Here is an 8,823-nt window from a genome sequence, read left to right on the forward strand (position 1 = left end):
ATGTTTGCTTCTCTGAGCATGTTCCCTTAAATTATACCTTCTTTCATTTGATAATCTTTGCTTCTCTTCAACTTCAATACGTCAATACTCGCATTTTTCCTCTTATTTTGGGGTTGTTCTTCAAGAAGAAGAGTTATAGAGAAAATGGAGATAGGAGTTTGCAAATCAAGTTTGCAGGGTTTGCAAACCGAGTTTGCTGAATTTGAAACTCAGTTTGCAGAAAAAATATTGCAGACTCAGTTTGCAGAATAAATATTGCAAAGAGAGGATAAATCTAAGGCCCAAAAAAGGAGCCCAAATACGAAATCCAACCCAATAGGGAATAATATCTAAAAAAAAACCCAAAAAGTGATTTTACCTTCCTATCCACCCAAAAGAAATACTTACCTCTTATGTCCCTCACCCATTTCCCGCCCAAACATCCTTCCTCTCTGTCATTGCGTCAGCCAAACACATGCCTCTCTCTTTCTCTCTCTAGTCTGAGTGATTAGACACTAAAACCCTAAGACTCTCTCTTTCTTCATTCAAAACGTCCTTCCTCTCACAACTCTCTCTCTCTCTCTCTACAGCCTTGATTAGAAACTAAAACCCTCTTTATCTCTCTTCATTCAAAACGTTTTGGTGCCTCTCTCTCTCTCTATCTCGATCAAACGAAACCAAATCCGGTGATTCTCTCTCTTGTTCGAGCATCTTGATCATCTCATCTCTCTCTCTTTCAACAAGCAACTTGATCTTCTCATCTCTCTCTATTTCGCTCTCTTTCAACAAATCCGGTGATTCTCTCTCTTGTTCGAGCATCATCAAACCCTAATTTCTGTTCGTCAGAGTTTAACACACAGGTACGTCTCTGTTCTTCCTCTAAATCTTCTTCCTCTCTCTGTTGTTGGTCAAGTTTTAGGGTTGTTTGAACATTTTGGGTTGTTTTCAAAAAATTAGGGTTTTGTCTTTCAGATTTAGTATTTTGATCTTGATTTTTGGGGTTTAACTTGCTCTAAAGTTGTTGTTCTTCGTGATTGCTGTGGACATTTTGGTTTGTGATAAAACATTTATGGATCTTGTTTGTGATTTCGGAAGCATGCATCTTCACAGAAGGTAATTTTGGGGTTTATGGTTCTTCATCAAGTTTCTAGGTTAGGTTTGTTGTAACATTTTGGGTTGTAATCAGAAAATTAGGTTTCTGTCGAGACATTTAGTACTTTGTTTTCGATTTTCGGGTGTTTGTCTTTCTTGATGAAATGAATGGTTTGTTTTAAAATTCTGGGTTGTGTTAAAGAAATTAGGGTTATGTTGAGAGATTTTGGGTTCTGTTCTTGGTAAATATTGGAGAGGTTTTTAAAAAAAAAACAATTTGGTTGGGTGTTGATGCATTTTGTGGTTTTTACCCCCTGAAACTTGATATGATGTAACATCTTGGTCAAGTTTTAGGGTTTTTGATGGTGAAATTATGAGTTTGTTTTGACATTTTGGGTTGTTTTCAAAAAATTAGGGGTTCGTTTCACACCTTTAGTACTTTGATTCTGATTTTTGGGGTTTAACTTGCTCTTAAGTTGTTGTTCTTCGTGATTGTTGAAAATATTTTGGTTTGTGATAAAACATTTATGGATTTTGTTTTTGATTTCGGAATCATGCATCTTCACAGAAGGTAATTTTGGGGTTTATGGTTCTTCATCAAGTTTTTAGGTTAGGTTTGTTGTTGAAATTATGGGTTTGTTGTTACATTTTGGGTTGTGATCAGAAAATTAGGTTTCTGTGGAGACATTTAGTACTTTAGGTTTCTGTGGAGACATTTAGTCTTTGTTGATGAAATGAATGGTTTGTTTTAGATTTCTGGGTTCTGTTAAAGAAATTAGGGTTATGTTGAGACATTTTGGGTTCTGTTCTTGGTAAATATTGGAGACATTTTATTTTTTTATAAAAATTTTGTTGGGGGTTGATGCATTTGGTGCTTTTTACCCCTGAAACTTGATATGATGTAACATTTTGGGTTGTGTAGAAACATTTTTGGTTTGTTTCAAACATGTGGGGGTATCTTACAAACATTTCAATTTGTGCAGAAAACATATAAAAGATAGTGAAGAGCCAACCACCGCTAGGCCTAGTAAAAAAGGCAAGAAAATGATGAATGTGACATCATCACAGACAAAGGTATGATATTCTATAAATATTTCAAACAATTTTTAAGCATTTTACATAATTTCGAGACATTTTGGAGTTTGTCCTCCCAGTATTGTTTGTGGTCTCGCATTTCGTATAATGTTTTGCCATAATTGCTAGTGTGTTGTCATTCTGTAAAATGGTGCTTCACTTATTCATACTCTTATTCCTAGGGTTTTGTGAAAAGTTCTGAAAACCATTGGCATCAGCTTACAGTGTTGTAGCATTTGTAGTCGTGTTGGACCATTTTGCTGAATGATCTAACATATCTATTACTGTGTGTTTGAAGCATCAATCTGCGACATCCAAATCGAAAGAGCAGATGGTGGAGGCTCAACGTACAGAGCCAAGGGAGCAAAAGAAGAAAAATTCTTTAAATTACAAATGTAATTTGAAAGCAGTTCACAAGGTAGTAAGGGACAATTTGGAAGCATTTGTAGTCCAGTTTTTGTTCTCTGAAATGTTGATGAAATGAATGGTTTGTTTTAACATTTTGAGTTGTGTTCCAGAAATTGGGGTTATGTTGAGACATTTAGTACTTTGTTTATGATTTTTGGGAGTTTTACTTGATTATTACAGTGATGTTATTGGTCAATGTCAGACATTTTGGTTTATGTTTTAACATTTAGTGGGGTGTTGATGTATTTTGTGGTTATTAATGAGTAAAAATTGATATGTTTTTGACATTTTGGGTTGTGTAGAAACATTTTGGTTTTGTTATCAACATTTTTGAGTCTCTTACAAACATATCATTTTGTGCAAAACATTTAAAAAGGAGAAGCAGCAAGACAATAGGTTGTACAAAGAGCTAGCTCTAGAAAGAGGGCTAGTGAAGAGACAACAATTGCAGGGCCTAGTAAAAAAGGCAAAAAAATATTAAAGGTGACTGAATCACAGACCAAGGTAAGATGCATTCCTAAACATTTTGCATAATGTTTAGGAATGCATACGAAATGACATAAGTTTCTGTGAAAAAAGTTAAAATTTGGGGAAAACAGTGGCATAAAATTTTTGAAATGTCCTCTCATTATTGATTGTGGTCTAACATTAAGTATAATGTTTTCGCATTATTGGTATTGTCCCGGCATTTTGACAGTTTTCTAGCATTGTAAATAATGTTTAGGTGCGTAAGGTAATAACAACAATTGTTTCTCAAACGATTCGAATAATGTTAAAGAAATATTAATAATGTTGGAACATTTTCAAGAATGTTTAAGAATTGCAGAAATTGTTCCTCAAGCATTATGTATAATGTAGCATGCAAGTTACATAATCCTCATCCATTTCAGAATATATTTGTACATTAGTGGTGGTGGTGGTATGACATTTTACAGATTGTTTGCGTAAGTCTTACAGTGTTTGCAAGTAATATATAGAAATACTAACATATGTATTACTGTGTTTTTGAAGCATCGGGCGGTGTCATCAATATTGAAGGAAAACAAAAGATTGTGGAGATTAAACCTCAATTGAAAGTGTGGTTGATATTTTGTGCTTTGAGAAAGAAGTTCTAAGCAATAGTGAAGTTGTTTTTGAGAAATAGTGTTATGTTCACATTCGTAAACCCGCAACGACTTCAATTTTGCTTAGAGGACAAACAAAAAATGATTATAAATTATTTTGTGTGGTATTGTACTGTTTTTGTTTGTTGTGGGATCTTGATGTTGAAAGAATATGGAGTACATTTGTTTATTTTTGTTCTTCAAAATATATGAGATGCATAGACAATAAATAGTTTGTCTGAGGAAGTAAACAAAATGTGAAGACACAATCAAAGATGTGAAGACACAATCAAAGATGTATAGACACAATCAAAGATGTATAGACATTTTGTGAAGATGTATAGACACAATCAAAGATGTATAAACACAATCAAAGATGTCGACAAAATGTGAAGACACAATCAAAGATGTATAGACACAATCAAAGATGTATAGACATTTTAAGAGTAACTCACGTCTCGGCAAACTTCAAAAATAAGTGGGCCTGCCTCGACGTAACTCACGTCTCGGCAACTTTGGATTTTCCATCCTGAACATCATTAATGGAGGGGCACATAAATGTGTTCCATCCAATAGCGGCGTCTCTGTGCTTTGTCATCTTGTTCATAATCTTCTGTCGAATGACATCCAAGAGTGTTGTTACAACATCTAGATGAATGTCACAACATTATACGGAATGTTTAGTTTGTTTGTGTAGTGGCCAGACAAATTAACAAATGTTAAGGCAAATTTGGAAATGTTACACAAAGGCGGAGTATGCCCGTTTCAAAATCGAAAGTTCTCTCATCAGCGGAGAAGTGTAGGTATTTTAAATTGAATTCTGCTTTGCAATTTAACAAATGTTTGGGCACTGCTTAAAATGCTTAGAAAATGTTAGACTGATCTGAACATCTTTAATACAAAATTGTGGTGAACATTTTTCAAAATGTTCACACATCCTTTAAAATGTTAACACAAATTGTAAAGTGTTTTTAACAAAACGAGAACCAGTTGCTACTGTTAACATAACTGTATGGAATAGTGTTAACACATCCCGTAAAATGTTTAGACAAACTGTAAAGTGTTGCTTACAAAACGAGAAGTGGTTGCTAATATTAACAAATCTGTACGGAACAACAATGTAAACACCATGAAAATACCCTAAAACCAAGAACAACCTCACCAATGGAGCTTCAAATAAGTAGATCTACAAATCTAGATATTTAACTCTCTACAAAACTATGAAAACACCATGAAAACAACCTAAAATCAGATTTGAAGTTTTTTTTGACCTCCATTAAGATGATTGAAGATATAAGATGATGAAGGTTGCTCAAACGAAGAAGATGACGAAGGTCGCTCAAACAAAAAAGATGATGGCTGAAGATGATGATTGAAGATAATGATTGGAGATGATTGAAAATAAAGGAAGATAATGAATGTTCTTGAAGAGGGTTTAGGTTTATGTAGAGATACAAATCTGGAAAAAAATTTAGAGAGAGAAAGAGATAATGAAGAGGGTTGAAGATGATGAAGTTGATGGTTGAAAACGATGAAGTTGATGGTTGAAGATGATGAAGCTGGAAATGTAGAGAGAGGGAAAGCTGAAAAAAATTTAGAGAGGGAGAGAGAGAGAGAGATTCGGTTTTTAAAGAGTGAGAGGGTGTTGATTTAGGTTACATATATATAAGAGGGCAAAAGAGGGAATATGAAAATAAATAAAGTCTTAGAGATAAGAGTTGGGCCCGGATTGCACATTGGGATGTGTATTTGGGTTTGATATGAGTTATTATTTGATTATTGGGTTTTGGGTGAGATAATAAACCTTGTTGGGTTTTTTTTTGTATTTGGGCCCAAAATTTGGGCCTTTCATCAAAATTTTCTATTGCAAATCCCTTGTGCAATTTACATTTTGCAGTTTGCAATTTATATCTTGTATTTACATTTTACGAATCCTAGTTTGCAACAATTGCAACCAAGTTTGCAGAAAAAACGGTTAGACTTCTGGGTTTTCTTTTTTGAAAAAAGATATTGAATATGGATCTTGTTAAAACAAATAATGAAAAATGCTCTCTAAATATATAAGTTTCAAAGAAATTTGACATCTCGAAAAAAAGTTATATACATTCAAAGTTTAAAGAAAAATAAAAAATTAGTTACACAAAAGGACAAAAAAAATATTTTAGACTTTGTATGGTTTTTTATTGTAATTATTAAATGTCTTTTGCTTTTTTACTCATTTTCAATATTATTCGGAAAAATGACTATTTAGGTCAATATAAAATACACAATAGCTAAAAAAGGCAACAACATTTTGAAATAGAAATTTTTACTCAAAAGTCCAAAAAGTGACCCTATAACTAGGATTTGGCCCACCATAGATTATTATAACTTACAAAATCCATTTTTTCAAAAATAATCCTAATCCAACCCAATTTCGGATCCCTAGGTCACTTCCCCCATCTCTAGGAAGCCCATACTTTAATTAATCCCTACTATACCCTTTATATATATATAAGAGAAGATGCCTGGGTTTTTTCATTCCATTTATATTCTTAGTTTCTCTTTCCCTCCTCAAAACTTTCTCTTTCCCTCCTCAAAACTTTCCATCCATTTTCTCTCTCCTATATCTGCTCTCTCCTCCATAAGAGAAAGAAATCTTTCCTTCCATTTTTCTCTCTCCTCTCTATCTCCTTAACAACTACTAAGCTACACCGGATCCGGAAAGATTTACAGGTTAGAGTTTTCTTATCTTCATCCCTTCATCTTCATCATAAACCCTCATCTTCATCTTCTTTGCATTTTGCTTAAAACAACATAAACCCTCATCTTCATCTTTATTTTCTTTGCACTTTGCTTAAAACATCATAAACACTCATCTTCATCTTCTTCTGTAAATTTTCGTTTTCTTAAAACATCATAAAACTTTCTTCTTCTTTATTTTTCCGTTTCATAAAACTTTCTTTCTTCTTCTGTATTTTTTTTCATCTTCATGATCTTTATCATCAACACCATGATTTGTTCCATGAACCTTTTTTAGTTTTTAGAGAGTTTGTGTCCATCTTCATCGTCATTATCATCAACACCATGTTTTGTTCAACCATGTTTTGTTCATTGAACCTTCTTTGTTCTTCATCTTCATTTTGTTTTCCATTTTTTTTCTTTAAACTTTATCTATCTGAAATTTCGTTTGGTTTTTACACTCATATTTTTTGACACAACAAGTTATGTCCTAAGAAAAACCCAATATGTTTTCTGTTTTCATAATTTTCATGTGTTTTGTTTTCATAAATTTCGTGAAACATATTTTCACTTCCACAAACACAAATTCCCTTGTTTAGAGTATTTTCTGTTTTCGGAAGTATATACTCATGTTTTCACCTTGTTGTGATTTCATGTTATCTGTTTTCATATATTATTTCATGAACATATTTCCACTTCCACAAACACAAATTTTTTTGTTCAGATTGTTTTATGTTTACGGAAGCATATATTGTTGTGTTTATAGGTAGTAAATATTGTCTACGTTTTTCACATAAAAACTCTTCCTTTTAAGAACATTACATTTGAATCATGATGCATAAAATTTGTTTTTGTCAGTTTGTTAGGATTTGTCTCCAAACCAATACATTTTCGGAAACATAAAGTTATGTGTTCTCAGAATATATATTAATTTGAAGACATTTTTTATACAGCACTTGCATATGGAGGTTGACCTACAGGCAGATCAGGCACCATTGAGGGACCGACCACTAGTATCTGAATCTTGGGGCCCTGTGTTTACTCATATTGGTCAAATTTTTGATGGAGGAGTGAAAGCCTTTCGAGATTCTCTTGGAAGATATACAATAGCTACTAAAAACACCTTCAAATATATCAAAAAACGAAAGACTTCGGGTCACAGCCGTATGTCCCAAACCCGGATGTAAGTGGAAAGTTCATGGTATTGCACCAATGAGTTGTAGCTCTGTTTTTATCTTGAAAGAATTTGAACCGAAACACGATTATTTAGATGTTGTTCTGAATCCCAGTGATCCGAAACTTTCTAGTAAATTAGTTGGTAATCTCACTTGTAAAGAAATAAAGAAAAATCCAGATCGTACTACAGCGGATGTAATGGAAAAATTTCTTGATGACTATGGTATTAATTTAGGTTACTACTACTCTTACCATTCAAGGAAGTTTGCAATGAATCGAGCATTTGGAGAAGAAGGCGATTCGTATGCGAAGTTGAAGTGGTACGTTGATGCATTAAAACGTACAAATCCAAATAGTCGAATTGATTTGCAAGTGGATGAAAATAGTCATAGGTTTGTTAGAGTTTTTATCGCGCTTCGTGCTTGTATTTTGGGTTTCCAACATTGCTGACCTGTTATATACATTGATGCTACTTTTGCGAAGACAAGGTTCAATGGTTGCATTCTTGCCGCAGCTACAAAGGATGGAAATAATGGTATGTATACATATATGACACTTCTGTAAACATATTCAACTTTGTTTCTGAATATAAAAATATAATCTAAATATATACGTAAATGTTTTCAAAATATAATTAAGTCAACAACATATACGTTGCATGTAAGTTCGTATTCAAATTTTCTAAACACATTCCAATATGCTTGCATAGTACTTTATTTGTTAGTGGCATATACTTCACTGCATCTTTAGTTTTTTCTTCTTCAATTTTCAGGTTTGTTTCCAATTGCTTATGCGATAGTGGATTTGAAAAAATGAAGCCAACTAGGTTTGGTTTTTGGAAAACCTAAAGATCGTTGTAGGTGTCGAAAAAATCTACACGTTCATATCAAATAGGCACGGGGGCATTATCAATGGTGTCCGTAATGTCTTCCCCACTGCGCATCACTCTTTGTTCTCTGCATAGTTAGTCTCTTCGAAACATATCTGCATTTGTTGCTGTAAGCAACAGTTTTTATCTAGGACAAAGATATATATTTTACGAACACATTTATATTTGTATACAGTGTTCTCTCTATGATGTTTGCATAATTTATTTCATCTCAACAAATCCGATTTTGTTTCTGAACGTACTAGTTTTTTTTTTTATATTCTAGGTACGGTGCTATTACATCTCAAATTTCCGAAAGCTTCAATTCTATGATAAAAAAGGCAAGGGTACTTCCAATAACTGCTATGTTAGATGCCATTCGTCAAAAGATCATGAACAAGA

Source organism: Eschscholzia californica, unplaced genomic scaffold (assembly GCF_041429995.1).
Source record: "Eschscholzia californica isolate CP2 unplaced genomic scaffold, dmEscCali1.0.p SCAF_6, whole genome shotgun sequence".
Taxonomy (NCBI): Eukaryota; Viridiplantae; Streptophyta; class Magnoliopsida; order Ranunculales; family Papaveraceae; genus Eschscholzia; species Eschscholzia californica.